General features: G+C 40.4%; 1 protein-coding gene across 2 annotated transcripts in view; it reads right to left on the bottom strand.

The window, feature by feature from the left end:
- The window catches only part of LOC149441927 (uncharacterized), a 44,380-nt gene extending 29,155 nt beyond the window's left edge, over positions 1-15,225 (bottom strand). For both annotated transcript variants that reach the window (XR_016307270.1, XM_089656756.1), the window contains exon 1: positions 15,061-15,225. The gene's annotated coding sequence lies outside the window, so the exon portion shown is untranslated. The remainder of the gene's footprint in view (positions 1-15,060) is intronic.
- Between the last annotated feature and the right edge of the window lie 823 nt (positions 15,226-16,048).

The raw sequence follows: 16,048 nt of genomic DNA, 5'->3' as shown, positions 1-16,048 counted from the left end.
TGGATTAGGCACCTGATAATTCAAGCCTATGATTTAAAGGTTCCACCCTTTCCTGTAAGAGCACTAACCACCAGATCTGTTCATAGGCTTATTAGCATCAGGCATCTGTTTCTTAGATTAGTAAGGGCCTGTTCTTCTGTTTACATGTTTAAGTTTCACCAGGTGGAGTTTCAGGCCTCTTCTCATATCAGTTTTGTTTGTAAGGTGGTTCAAGCCACACTCTCTGTTCCTTTGAATCCTACCTTGAACCGTTTGTGACATGGGCTTGTTGTCATTTGTTGTTTGATGTGTTGGCCACTCCTCACTCCTCTATACAGTACTGAAACTGCACAACAAAAATGAGGGAACAGTTGTTTCATTGACTGCCTTATCACTGTTTAAGTGTTTCTGTCTAAACCATAAATAAGTCACAAAAAAAGGAAGTCACAAGCAGAGGGTATGGGAAGCGGTTACTTATAATGTATTGCAATGTTTGCCATGAATAAATAATAATTTTTATATTATAGTTCCTGATACAAGCCTTGTTTGCTGTCAGAGTAACCACTTGTCCCATACAGAGTGCTTTACCTTGGGATCTGCTTGGGATCTCTATACAGTATGTCTTAATTGTATTATATGCATGCGTAAAAAATAATACCAAGCATTACATTGTTGTTGTAGTAACTTTGCTTCTGAGATTCTCTTTTGATGGGGTTATACTGAATTTCATTTCTGTTGTGAAGAACAGGTAACTAGAATTTTGTGACCTTTTAATACCACATTGTAGGTCTTACCCTCACATGAATTGAGGTTAACATCTGGCTTAGTGAGTTTATTACATGATTCTAAGTACCTTCTTTTGAAAATGCAACTACCCTGTACATTCGGATGCTTCTTTGTGCAAAGTTCATTACTACTTTAAACCATGTGTTTAGTAGGTATGTGTAAGAGGTGTAGAAAATAGGCAGCCCCATAAAATTTAAATCCAAAGCCTAATACCTAATATAACAGTAATCTATCTTTGTCAATAGAAGATACTAGTGATTGCATTTTTATTGTACCATCACAAGAGGGCAGAACTACTTCCTGTGATAATAGGAAGAAACAGAAGTAGGAACAAAAAGTCTAACACTTTGTTTCCTACAGGACAGTGATTACAGTGAACATATCCAGTCACATGTAATTAAGGGTTTTCTGTGTTTGTTACAGGTAAGCAGGAGGCTGTTTAACATGATAAATAGGACAAAATGACTTAACATGTCCTGGTGGTTAGTAAATGTCGCTGTTACTATTATACAATCAGATTACTTGTAGCATAAATGTGAATATATATTGCAGCTATGTGATTTGGCGCTAAGATACAGGGAATGTGATTTCTCTATTGTAATATGCTATTGTTATGCAGAATAGGTCACTAGCATATCTGCAGAGGTCTAGATATTCAGTTTTGCAATTAAAGATGTTTATTAATGTATATAAAAATACTTATTAATGTATATGGAAATATTTAGTAATGTATAGAGGACAGTGATTACAGTGAACATATCCAGTCACATGTAATTAAGAGTTTTCTGTGTTTGTTACAGCCATTCCTAATAAAACACTTCTGGTTTCACCCGACCCATCCTTCGCACAGTTGAATTATTTACCGTATGTGCAACAAAATTGGCGCCCAACGTGGGGCCGGGTGAAAGGAACGCCAAAAGGTCCGGAAGTGAAAAGGAGTGACTACGCTGTCCGTGGTGAAGTTAAAGAAAAACATTAGGAGTATGGATATCGAAAAGTTGCAAGATGAAATCAGTGAACACCTGATTCACATGACAGTCGATGATCTCATGGAGACTTGCCAGTTTATAAAGGCCTCCGAAGCAAGTATGGCAAAAGGAAAAACCCGGCGCCATTACTTGCGGATAGTGAATGAGGTGTTAGATGAACTGGTAGAGACTGGAAGTGAAGAAGTGGTGACACAATTTCTGCAGGCAACTAAGAAATTCATTGGTGAGTTAGAGAAGAGAGATTACATGGAAGCACCAAGCGATAGTGGCAAAGACCCTCAAGCAGAACAACAGTTAAAGGATTTAAAACAGCAATACTACAGTATACAGGAAAAACTTCAAGAAACGGCCAAGATGATAGAGGGACAGATGAAAGAACTTAGCATTAAAGACAAAGACTCAAAAGGAAGTCCTGCAAATCAAGACCCTAATCTAGTTGCTCAGAGACTTTCCCATACTAACTTGCCAGAAGTTACAATCAGAAAGGACTTTAAAATTGCTGGTCAGATAGGTGAAAAGGAACAGAAAGATAAGCTGTCCTATACTAACCTCATGCACCAGATTGACATGGGACTGCAAAAGGGATATCCAGAGTCAGAGCTTGTGGAAGCTGTGGTGAAAGCCATTAGTCCTGGGTCAAGTCTCAGAGGCATGCTAGAGCTGAAGAGTGGACTGACCCTAGTGCCACTCAAGAGAATCCTAAAAAGCCATTATAAACAGGAAAATGCTTCCGAACTATACCAACAATTGATCAATATATCACAAAATAGTAAAGAGACTCCTCAGAACTTCCTATTTAGGGCCATTGCATTGAAGGACCGTTTGCTGTTCATTTCACAAGGGGAAGGTTCAGATGAACACTTTGGCACTGAATTTATACAAAAGAAATTCTTAAGGTCAGTGGGCACTGGACTGAGAAGTGACCATATCAAGTTTCAACTAAAACAACACTTGGATGATCCTACAGTCTCAGATGAGTTGCTCATAGAGAAGATGAATGAGGCTACAAACATGGAGATGGAAAGGGAGCAGAAACAAAAGAAATCTGAGCACAGTAACCTGACGAACGGAAGAGAGTGCCAGACCAACATCCTCCATTGTTCTCAGGTACCAGGCACCCTCCCTTTGCTTCCATCACAAACAAGTAGTCTGGCAATCCAACAGCCTTCAAAGAGTAACTCTCACCTTGAAAAGATAGTAATACAGTTGCAACAAGAAATATTCGATATGAAAACACTTCTCCAAGATTCGAGAACTCGACAAGAGCATGGCTTTGGAGGACCTAGAACAACTGTTGGACGAAGGACAGGGACTTGTCAATCTTGTGAAAAGACTGATCAGAGAACTGCATGTGACCATTGCTTTAACTGTGGTCGAGCTGGACATAGGGCGAGACAATGTAGAGCGGCCAAACAAAATCAGTTAAACGGGAGAAGGTTGCTGTTAAGGGACCGACAGTAACCTGTGCCAGAACCAAACCTGCGTCCCAAAGTGTAAATGTCAGTAGTAAAGAAACCAGTCCCCAACCTACCATCAGAGCCCTGGCTGGAAAGTTAAACGCAGACTACTGGAGGAAAACGCCAACCTGCCCTGCTCAAAGACTATCCCCGACAGCTGAAAAATTGCCAACCAATGTGAATGGCATCACTTTGAAAAAGCACAACAAGCTACTGGATCTTATTGGAAAGAGATGCCTTGTGAACTGTGAAATAGACAAAACTCCTGTCCAGGCCTTATGGGATACTGGCTCTCAGGTTAGCATTATCAATGAGGGCTGGAGACAGCGAGTACTGCCACACACTGTGCTCCAATCGTTTGAAGAACTGCTGGGACCAGGGGTACTCCAAGGGAAAGCAGCCAATGAGACAAAGATTCCATTCTCAGGTTGGATTGAGGTAACCTTTCAGCTTACATCGAGCAGTAATACTACCAAACAGTTATTAGTACCACTAGTAGTCTCTGAGGATGAGAAAGTGGCTGAGAAGCCAATTATCAGCTATAATATAATTGAAGAAGCATTCAAAGAGACAGTTGCTGATGGGAAGAAAGTTATCCCAGGTTTTGTGGACATATTAAGAACAGCTTTGGAACTGCCAACCCCCAAAGCAGAAGTCCTTGTAAGCTTACTACAAGCCAACTGTAGGGAAACCAATGGTGCTATCGTAAAGACTGGTACTAAGAACCAAAGCATCCCTGCAAATACTGTAACATACATCCGGTGTAGTGCTCACACCAAACCGTCCTTGCAGGCTCAGACAGTTTTGTTTACACCGAGTGAGGCTTATCACCTGCCGGATGGACTGCATATTGGTGAGACACTAGTCTCATTTCAAAGAGGACAATTCTCCAAACTGACCATTCCAGTTTGGAATACAACTAAACGGGACATTGTGTTACCAGGTCAAACAAAGATTGGAGGTGTAGTGCCCATAAAAACAACATATCCGGCTCAAGTACAATTGAAACAATCAGCAAATGTGTTTACTAATTCGGTGACCTCTGAACCACAGACACTCAAGGTAGGACCAAAAGGGAAAATTGGAAATCCAAATGAGATTTATCCGCGGGTGGGGGATGACAATCAGGAGTGCTGGGACCCGCCAGTGCCTTTGAAACACCTCCCTCCTGAAGATCAACAAATCGTCAAAGAAATGCTAAGGGAAGAATGCAATGCTTTTGCCAAAGATGACTCTGATGTAGGATGTATTCCTTCTTTACAGTTACAGATTCGTCTCAAAGACAGTACACCGGTCACAAGAACTTACATGTCTGTGCCGAAACCACTGCACCAAGAAGTTAAGGAATATCTGCAGGATCTGATAAATCGAGGATGGATTGCAGAATCAAAATCATCATACTCATCACCCATTGTGTGCGTAAGAAAGAAAGATGGCAGTTTAAGACTGTGTTGTGATTATAGAGAGTTGAACCAGAAGTCCATTCCTGACCGTCATCCAATTCCTAGAATCCAAGACATGCTGGACAGTCTAGGAGGAAGTTCATGGTTTTCTGTGCTAGACCAGGGGAAAGCATACCATCAAGGATTTATGGAAGAAGCCAGTCGACCATTGACAGCATTCATTACACCTTGGGGTTTGTATGAATGGATCCGAATACCCTTTGGTCTGAGCTCTGCACCAGCTGAATTCCAACGCAGTATGGAGACATGTTTAATAGGACTGAGAGATGAGATTTGCCTGCCATACTTAGATGATAACCTTGTCCATAGTAAATCATTCCAGGAGCATGTGGAGCATGTCCGGTCAGTACTCCAACGTTACCAACAACACGGAATCAAGTTAACAGCCAGGAAGTGTGAACTTTTTCAAAATAAAGTCAGATTCCTGGGCAAGATTGTGTCAAAAGAAGGCCACTCTATGGACCCGGCCGACACAGCACCTGTTCTTGCCTTAAGAAACAACCAACCAAAGACTGTCGGAGAACTCAGGAAACTATTAGGATTTATTTCCTACTATCGCCCTTACGTTCAAAACTTCTCCAGAATTGCCAAACCTCTCTATGAACTATTGTCAGCAGGTTTGACACCTACCACAACCTCAACACCAGATAACCAGACAAAGAAGAGGAGGAAACCAATCCCAAAGTCAAAAGGTCAACTTCCATCCTATCAGTCTATAGCCTGGACTGACCATCATCAGATAGTACTGAACCAGCTCATTGAAGTGTTAACTCATCCTCCAGTTATGGGTTACCCCGATTATTCTAAACCCTTTGTTCTTCACTGTGATGCCTCACAAGGATTAGGAGCCGTATTATACCAAGAGCAAGAGGAGAAACTAAAGGTGATTGCTTATGGGTCTAGAACTCTCACACCTGCTGAGAAAAACTACCACATGCATTCAGGGAAGCTCGAGTTTCTAGCAATGAAGTGGGCAATATGTGATAGATTCCGAGATTACCTATATTACTGTCCATCATTTGTTGTATATACTGACAACAATCCACTAACCTATGTCCTCACTACAGCAAAATTGAATGCTACAGGACATCGATGGGTTGCAGAACTAGCTGACTTCAACTTCACTATTAAATATCGTCCTGGGAGAAGGAATGCTGATGCAGATGTACTTTCTCGTATGCCATTGAGTCCTGAACAATACATGCAACAATGTTCACAAGCAGTAGACCCCAAAGTCATCACTTCCATAACCCAAGCAATTCAAGCACATCAAAAAGAAAGGATACCTTGGCTATGTCCAATGACGATTGCCAATACAACCGATGCAGCACCAAAGAAGGTAACTCAAATACCAAAAGAGACAATAAGAACTGCACAGAAGGAAGACTCTGTGATTGGAAAAGTATGGAAGTACAAAAGCCAAAACAAGTTTCCATCAAAACAGGAACGACAAGGTGAACCTGTTGATCTTTTCATACTTATGAAACAATGGACCAAACTCTACCTCGACGACAATAACATTTTGAGACGGAAAACATCATCTGGTTCTCAACTAGTGTTGCCCAAGTTGTACCATCACTTAGTATGGAAGGAGTTACATGAAGAGATGGGACACTTAGGAGTAGAAAGGACTGTAAATTTAATCAGAGAAAGATTCTTTTGGCCACATATGCAAAGGGACACTGAGAATTATATCACACGTCAATGTACTTGTCTGAAAGACAAACGGCCAAATAAGCTTGTTCGGGCCCCGTTGAACAATATTGTGACAACTTATCCTTTTGAGATGGTCTCCATTGACTTTCTTCATCTTGAGAAATGTAAAGGTGGATATGAGTATATCTTAGTGGTAATAGATCATTTTACAAGATTTGCTCAGGCATATGCAACCAAGAACAAGTCCGCAAAAACTGTTGCTGACAAAATATTCAATGATTTTGTCTTGAAATTTGGATTTCCTAATAGAATTCACCATGATATGGGTAGAGAGTTTGAAAATCACTTGTTTTTGACATTAGGGAAGCACTGCCACATCCAAAATTCTCACACAACGCCATATCACCCAGAAGGTAATGGGCAAGTTGAAAGATTTAATCGTACCCTGCTATCAATGCTTCGTACCCTGTCACCAGATTCCAAAAAGGACTGGAAAAATTCACTAGCAAAGGTAGTCCATGCATATAATTGTACTCGAAGTGAAGCTACAGGACAATCTCCATTCTTCCTACTGTTTGGAAGGTCTCCAAGACTACCCATTGATAGTATGTTTGACACCCCAGTAACTGAAAAATACAAGAACTACTCTGAATATGTGAACATATGGACAGATAGAATGTCTGAGGCCTATAAGGTTGCTTCAAAAATAGCTACTCAAGCTGCACAGAGAGGAAAAGAACATTATGACAAGAAAATTCATGGAGCTGAACTTCTACCAGGTAGCAAAGTTCTAGTCAGAAATCTTACCGAAAGAGGAGGTCCAGGAAAATTGAGATCATTTTGGGAAGATACCATACATGTTGTTCTTAAAAAGAAGTGTGCAGACAGTCCAGTGTATGAAATCAAACCAGAAACTGGAAAAGGCAGAACAAGGATTTTACATCGCAACTTACTATTGCCATGTGATTATCTACCTAGTGACCAAGGTCAACAGATACCCAAAAGAATCAATGCAAGAAAGCAAGTGAAGGATCGAAATACAACTCAACAACCTACACAGATATCTGAGGGAGAATCAGAAAATGAATCAGATCACGAACAAAGAAACTGGAGATCTTTCATCCCAGTCACCCAGCATGACCACCCAGAGGAAAGTACAGAGCTAAATCCAGAAGCTAATGAGTTCTACCCACGTCAGCTGGAAGTAAGTGAGTATGATTTACAAGGAGTCAGAGAGACTGAGCCTATAGATCAAATTGAACAAACTGAGTATGCATTTGGAGGTATAGAAGAAGAATGCCCAGCAACAGAGAACACAGAACAACTTGTTGAAAGTGATGTAGAGGAGAATGAGGACCTTTCAGATTCACTTCCTCAATGTAGAATACAACCCTACAGGAACAGGAGACAACCAAAGATTTTGACATATGACACTTTAGGTCAATCCAGTAGTGTTACCAGAGTTTCATCTATACAGGTTATAGACAGTATTCCTATGTTACCTGTTGACTCTAGCTGGTATTTCAGTTCAGAATGTTTTGCTGAAGACTATAGAAGTTGGTAGAAGTGATTGTGTTTATTGATCCATTGTTTACTATTTGGGACACTATACCAAAGTTAATTACCAAAACCAGAATAATTATATGTTGCTTTTCTGTTGGTTTAAGTAAGGAAAAATGTAATTGCATTTGTACTGCAGATATTGTAGGTCAGGCAGAAATAGTTTTAGGTGAGGGAACTAGATGTTACAAAGAGACAGAGTCGGCCGATAAAAGTACAGAGCAGTAGATGGCAACGTTATGCTGCATTGTTGATGTACAATGGGTATTCCGCCATTATGATAAAAAGGTATAAAAGTAATAAGATGTTCCCTAGTTTCTCATCACCTTTGTCTAAACTTAGTAACCTATACAAATATGTATAGAAAGGGGTTTTACTAAATAGTTGGTTACACGCAACTATATCTTGCCAGGTACTATAGCGCTGTGGGCCTGGTGGGAAGCTGTGATGTAATAGGGAGTAGATGTCACAGGGAGGATGTTTCCTCAAGTAACTTGGTTACTACTTACCATTGGCTTCCTATGGTTACTACTAGACAAGTAAAAGAATGTTTTCTTAAAAAAATTCTGTGTATGTCAGGGACGACATAACAAATTTGTGGGGGAGAGTGTAAGAGGTGTAGAAAATAGGCAGCCCCATAAAATTTAAATCCAAAGCCTAATACCTAATATAACAGTAATCTATCTTTGTCAATAGAATATACTAGTGATTGCATTTTTATTGTACCATCACAAGAGGGCAGAACTACTTCCTGTGATAATAGGAAGACACAGAAGTAGGAACAAAAAGTCTAACACTTTGTTTCCTACAGGACAGTGATTACAGTGAACATATCCAGTCACATGTAATTAAGGGTTTTCTGTGTTTGTTACAGGTAAGCAGGAGGCTGTTTAACATGATAAATAGGACAAAATGACTTAACATGTCCTGGTGGTTAGTAAATGTCGCTGTTACTATTATACAATCAGATTACTTGTGGCATAAATGTGAATATATATTGCAGCTATGTGATTTGGCGCTAAGATACAGGGAATGTGATTTCTCTATTGTAATATGCTATTGTTATGCAGAATAGGTCACTAGCATATCTGCAGAGGTCTAGATATTCAGTTTTGCAATTAAAGATGTTTATTAATGTATATGGAAATATTTAGTAATGTATAGAGGACAGTGATTACAGTGAACATATCCAGTCACATGTAATTAAGAGTTTTCTGTGTTTTTTACAGCCATTCCTAATAAAACACTTCTGGTTTCACCCGACCCATCCTTCGCACAGTTGAATTATTTACCGTATGTGCAACATAGGGCTGTGTACCATGGTGTACCATTGTACCACTGTATTTAATGTACGTATTTATGTAATGATATGTCTGAGATGAAGGTCAGCTCACATATTAAGAGTGACTCTTGCAAATATCCAGACAACGTTTCACAATGTTTCCTCACAGAGATATATTGTAAGCATTTTGGAGCTTATCAAAAGAAATGCTTCACCCATGTGGTTTTGTGCAAGGGAAATATCTAATTTCTAATTAGGGATGAGGTTCAGTCTTGCTGCTATTATTGGTTAAGATGAATTCTGCAGGTTTGAGATTTGCAGTCCTGGAGAATTTATGTGCAGATTTGCCTTTAAACCATAATGCACTGCATGGCATGTGATCTATAATCAACAGACTTAAGAAGGGCCAGTAAGGATGCTATAGTGTCATTGTATTGGAAGCTGCTGTAGGAAGAGTATTGGTAAAACTGAAAAACTGCAAGGTTTTGCACAGTAAAAATTGGGGTCATTTGGGGAGCTGTACTTTAATTTTAATTGCACTTTGGAAAATCAACCATTTTCCTTTTTTGTTTATATTATTAGGGCCTTTTTTTGTGGTTAATTTGAGGTCAGCAGTCACTTTTAGCCGATATCCCATGAATAGCAAACTTTTTGTTTTTCTGCAAGGCTTCCATTTCAAAAATAAGTTTGGCTTTCATTTTGGGAGTATATTGTTTTTTATTTTATGTTAATAGGACTTTTTTAGGTTAAATATTTTTTTTTATATCTGCAAGACTTCCATTTTTAACCACTTCCCACCTGGCCTATAGTAAAATGACGAACTGGTGAGCTTCTCGTCAATCCGGGAGGGCGTCATATGATGTCTTTCATGGACTGCGTCTTGCGTGTGCCCACAGGGCCCTGCAATGGCAAGACCTATCAGCGGCTGTGTACCTCGGACACGACAGATGACAGATCTGTGTACCAGCCCTGTTGCCAGTACCATGTGACCTGCTGTGACCAATCACAGCAGGTCCCATGACAGTTGTAAACAGTGGATGGCTTTCTTTCATGCCATCCATTGTATACAAGCAGGGGCGGACTGACCATTTGAGAACTTGGGCACTGCCCGAGCAGGGGTGGACTGACCATTTGAAAACTCGGGCACTGCCCGAGGGCCCAGGGTCAGTAGGGGGCCCCATGAAATGCCCCTGGTACATTTTTATAGGCTTTTTTGAGTGTGCTTTGAGTGTGGGCAAGGACACAGGGGCCCCATGATCCCCTAGTGCCCAGGGGCCCCATGAGTTGTCAGTCCTCCCCTGTATACAAGTGTGTCTAGCCTTGAATGGTCACAGTGATCACATGCACAGGCTGGGCCAATCACAGCCCATCTGTGTAATGTGATTAGCCGTGGCCAATCACAGCTAATCACAACAAAAAAACCTGAATTAATCGATTTCAATCAGTTAAATGCTTGCTTATAGCAAAGAACTTATTTGCTATAAGCAATCAAACTGTGTAAAAAAAAAAATACTGATCACTTCCCCAAAGTAGTACAATGTTACTATCATATGCACAGGCTGGGCCAATCACAGCCCATCTGTGTAATGTGATTAGCCGTGGCCAATCACAGCTAATCACAACAAAAAAACCTGAATTAATCGATTTCAATCAGTTAAATGCTTGCTTATAGCAAAGAACTTATTTGCTATAAGCAATCAAACTGTGTAAAAAAAAAAATACTGATCACTTCCCCAAAGTAGTACAATGTTACTATCATATGCACAGGCTGGGCCAATCACAGCCCATCTGTGTAATGTGATTAGCCGTGGCCAATCACAGCTAATCACAACAAAAAAACCTGAATGAATCAATTTCATTCAGTTAAATGCTTGCTTATAGCAAAGAAATTATTTGCCATAAGCAATCAAACTGTGTAAAAAAAAATACTTCCCCAAAGTAGTACAATGTTACTATGGTAACATTATAGTACTTTTGGCATAGTGTAATATGAAAAAATAAATCATAAAAAAAGAGAAAAAATGTAATAACAAATAAAAAAAATACAAAAATTAAAAGAAATTTAAAAAACATTATCAAATTTTTTTATTGTACTGTCACCAGTCAGTGTTCCTGATCACTGTCACCAGTTATATGATGACGCTGTACTGCACTGGTGACAGTATGTTAAAAAAAAATTGTGAAACCGCCAACATTTTAGTTTTTTTTTTGTTAATTTAGCAAAAAATTAAAACCACAGTGGTGATTAAATACCACCAAAAGAAAGCTCTAGTTGTGTGAACAAATAGATAAAAATTTAGTTTGGGTACAGTGTTGCATGACCGTGCAATTGTCACTCAAAGTGTGAGAGAGCTGAAACCTGAAAATTGGCCTGGATAGGAAGGGGATAAAAGTGCCCGGTATTGAAGTGGTTAAAAAGCAGAATATTTATTCAGGGGTTGCATTTTGGGGTTTACATTTCTTTTATGCTTTTTTCATCTTATGTTGATATGGCCCTTTTGAAGTTTCGGGCAATCAACGGGAAACATTCACTTTTTACTGACTAGTGCAAGAACAGTGTGCACCTAGACTACATTACATTATATCATTCACTTCGCCCCATTATCCCTAAAGACAAAAAAGTTAGGTATGTACCAGTCAGGCCTTTTTATTACTGATACTGGCTAATTTTTCACTGCAGTATCCTCTGCAGTACAGATAAATACCTATTGATATGCCAGAAACCCAGTGTGCTTTTAACATCCTGTTTGAGCTGAGAACAAAGTACCTATGCTTCCTTGAAATCCCAACCAGTGTTGTCAGCCCTGCCCAGTTCTTCCCACAATTCAGACAGAAAAACTGTTCCTCCCCATATGTTATGGAGATTAGGAAAGGGGGTGTGTTCTGTAGTCCAGGAAGAGAAAACTGGGCAAGACTGGTTGGGATTTCAGTTCAGAAAGGGCACCGTGCAGGGTTGCCAACCATCCCTGTTTTAACAGATAGTTTGTAAAAAATAGTCTGAGGAAATGAGAAACTGCCCAGGTAGCACGACCACCCTGCATGAATAGAAAAGGAGGGAGTCTGGATCTGCTCTGCCTCCTATCCCTATCCCCTTGTGTCTACTCACACTCTAACCCTTGGCTTGCAGCCACTGCTGTGGTGTGCTGTGCCTGTGAAAAGGATTGTATGTGAGTAGGTAATTTGAAACACAATGGCAGCACTACCTCCTGGCTCCATGATGCCACTACCTGAGTCTCCGGAGACCAGTGAGTAAGCACTCTACACTGACTGAACTCCCTTCCCCTCCTTCACCCATCCTCCCCCCTCTCTCTACCCCCTCTTTATCCCACCCCTCTCCACCTCTCTCCTTTCTTCTTTCAGCCCCACATTCAATCACATTCCAAAGCTTGGCACTTCACTCTCCGCAACATCTCCAAAATATGCCTCTTCCTAACTAATGACACCAGAAAGCTCCTAGTCCACTCCCTGGTCACCTCTTGCCTTGACTACTGCAACCTCCTCCTTGAATTACCTTTTCGTAGTCTATCCCCCCTTCAGTCCATCATGAAAGCTGCTGCCAGACTCATCTACCTTACCAACCATTCAGTGTCTGCCACCCCTTTCTGCCAATCCATCCACTGGCTGCCACTCACCCAATGAATTAAATTCAAAATACTAACAATAACTTATAAAGCTGTTCACAACTTGGCCCCTAGCTACATCACTAACCTAGTCTCAAAATACCAACAAATTGTTCTCTTTGTTCCTCCCAGGACCTACTGCTCTCTAGTTTCCTTGTCACCTCCTCCCATTCTTGCCTCCAGGACTTCTCCCGAGCCTCTCCCATTCTTTGGAACTCCCTACCCCAATCTGTCTGGCTATCTCCTACTCTGGCCACTCTTAGGCGATCCCTAAAAATGTTTCTTCAGACGCCTATCCTGCCTCCACCTAGCAACTGTACTTTTATTTTCTCCATCAGCTCATTCCCCAGTTATTACCTTTTGTATCACTTGACCCTCTCCTTTTAGATTGTAAGCTCCAACTAGCAGAGCCCTCTGATTCCTCTTGTATAGAATTGTTTTGTAATTGTACTGTTTATCCCCACGTTGTAAATGGCTGCATAAACTGTTGGAACTATATTAATCCTGAATAATAATAATAATAATATATGAAACATTGAAAATTTAAGGCTGAATTTCAGGCAGATTTATACTGAATGCCATCATTCGTTAAAAACTCAAAATTCTAGCACGCGCATTGTGATTTCAGGTATTTAGAATTATACACAATTGTTAGCCAGCTGAAAGATATTTTTTTGAAAATGTGCACAAGGTCAAGGGTCATGAATCCAATCTCCTATTGTCAGAAATATAATGCAGTTTACAGTGTGCCAGTTATTAGTATCTTTTTTGTATATTTTTAAGGAAAATGGGGCCCATACCCCACGGTATTAACATGAACAATATAGTAAAAAAAATTAATGGTCATGCTTCTACAAGGTCTCTGTCTAAAAAGTATTTAAACCCTTCCCACTCACAATCAGTAAATAAACATCCTGGCAAGTTAGAGTATGTTCATTAAAGTCCAATATAGGTAGAGATGACATCTTCTGGTCATTACTGTGATCTCCAAAAATGCCTGCAGCCTGTTGTGGGGGAGTGGAAGATATAATCTGCAACCACTCTGTTTACTGATCAAATGAAGGGGATGATTATATCTTTCACTGACACCACTGTAGCTATGTTAGGGCAGAACAGTGAGATGATGAAAACAAACACATCATGGCTACAGAGGCTGTGTTTTTTTTTTTGCTTGCTATTGTAGAAGTGATCCAGATGGTTGCATTGTCTCCTGGTATCTGAGCTTAAATGGGTGCTGCAGAATTGTAGGTGATGGGGTGAGAATCCCAGTGGTTTAGTGACAGCAGCAGCAACTTTGGAAGGGGGGCAGGGGTGCCACATTTTAATTGAACAGCTCTGATCAGGGGATTGTCATCCGCTGATCAGAGCTATTATTTTGTTCGGAAGTGTTTACTGAACAATTGTGGTATAAGCTCATGGTCACGGAAGTAACCATGAGTTTATAGCAAAAGAGGAATGCAGGTCCGTACGGCATACAGACCTGTCCAGCTGGAAGCAATACAGTAGGGATCTGGCAGTGAAAGGGTTAAATGAGATCAATGGGGATACTAAAAAAAAACATACATACTCATCTCCATTCTGCAGCTGTTCTCTGACAGCTCTAAGACTGAGAACCGAGCAATCACATCACCGCTGATCACTCAGTTCTCTGTCAGCTCTGAGTGGAGAGCGATGACTGTCAGTCTCTGCTCTCCACTCTGCCTCTCCAACACTCATTGGAGTGCTAGACTGGAGAGGGGGAGGGCACAGCTGGCTTTGGCTCTCAGCCACACGCTGAGTGCAAGGAGCCAGCTATCAATCCGAGCTGTGGATGGATCCGAACAATATCGTCAGGATTCTTCCAGAGCCTGCAGTGACTGTGTCATCAGCCAACAGCGGGCTTTAGCCTGATGTCGGCTGATTCTGGATCACAAGTAAGTGCATCCCCGTGAACCACAAAGCTGTGGCCATACTTCAGTTTTAACTGCAGCACTGAAATTTGAGGTTGCAGGCTGTCTGCTGCCTGACAGGGCTGTCCAAACTTCTGAACTGTATGAACATAAATGTAAATTACAGGTTTAAAAGCTTCTTTATTTGTATTTAAATGGTGTATTTATCTGTTTGCTAAATATTGCCAAAGTTTCCCATAAAACAGTTCCTGTTTAAGTCTGCAGCATCTTAGCATGCTAAGTGACAAGAATATTCTTATCAGCACATCAGAGCAGTTATCTAAAGTCTACCGAGACATCAAACAAAGTCAATAAAAACATTACAGTGAAATGTTATTACCTTTTGGCATACTTGTCCACTTCTAATATATAGTTGCACTCAAACAGGATTAGAATTCATGTTATCAGAATGAAGAAAGTATTTCTCACCAATGTCTTACAACAGGTAGAAAGCAGGTAGAATGACCTGTGAAGAAATGTAAAGCGGAGCTGATTTACTGCTACCATTCAGGCATAGTGTAAGAAGGAAGGTGTGGTGCAATAATCTCATGCAAGTCACTTCCGCAATGCTGCTTAACAACGACAATTTCTTCACATTCTTCTAACTGCAAAATTCACTACACAATTTCCCCTTTTTTCTGTGCCATACTAAACCATGAATGAAATCAGAAAAGCATTAATCCTACAAATGACCTTTTAAATATATGTGTTTATTCCAGGTATATCATTTTTACATAAGTTTGGACCAGTATAACTATACATACTGTATACCAGGGGTAGGCAACCTTTGAGAGGTGGAGATGTACCTGAACCACTTGAAAGAGATCGAAGATGACTGGGGTTCAGCGCCATTTAAAAAAAAAACACATTAACTAGCAAAGCCTGAATAAATAGTAAGGAAATTGTAGAAAAATATAATAAAACAAATGTCACTGTAAAAATACAAACTTAGCCTACCTTAAAAATCAGTAGTGCAGTGGACAGTGTCAGTCAGTAAAGCAGTGGACATTGTCAGTAGAGCAGTGGATGGTGTCAGTAGTATTTAATTTTACAATTTTATTTTTTATTATTTTTCACAATTTTTTTAGGAGCCCTGTTTAAAGGGGAGAACTTGGGGGAGGGCCAGGCACAAGAAAAAAAGGAGGAACAAGGAGGAGCAGCGGGGGAGGCGTTTACTAGAACCGATCCCCTGGTACGCTGGTGGGAGGACAAGGAGGAGATGCTAGCTTTCAGCTGATCCAGGAGGACAATAAAGGGGATCATTGGAAGGCAGGTATTTTAAAAGTCTGAACTCCCAGCAAGTGGCTGGGGACTGGGATTTTTCTGCC

The sequence above is a fragment of the Staurois parvus genome, unplaced genomic scaffold (genome assembly GCF_062004578.1).
Source record: "Staurois parvus isolate SC_StPar_1 unplaced genomic scaffold, SC_StPar_1.0 ptg000934l, whole genome shotgun sequence".
In the NCBI taxonomy this organism is placed as follows: domain Eukaryota; kingdom Metazoa; phylum Chordata; class Amphibia; order Anura; family Ranidae; genus Staurois; species Staurois parvus.
Note: the sequence above shows the minus strand (reverse complement) of the source record. Positions and strands in the feature narration are given on the sequence as shown.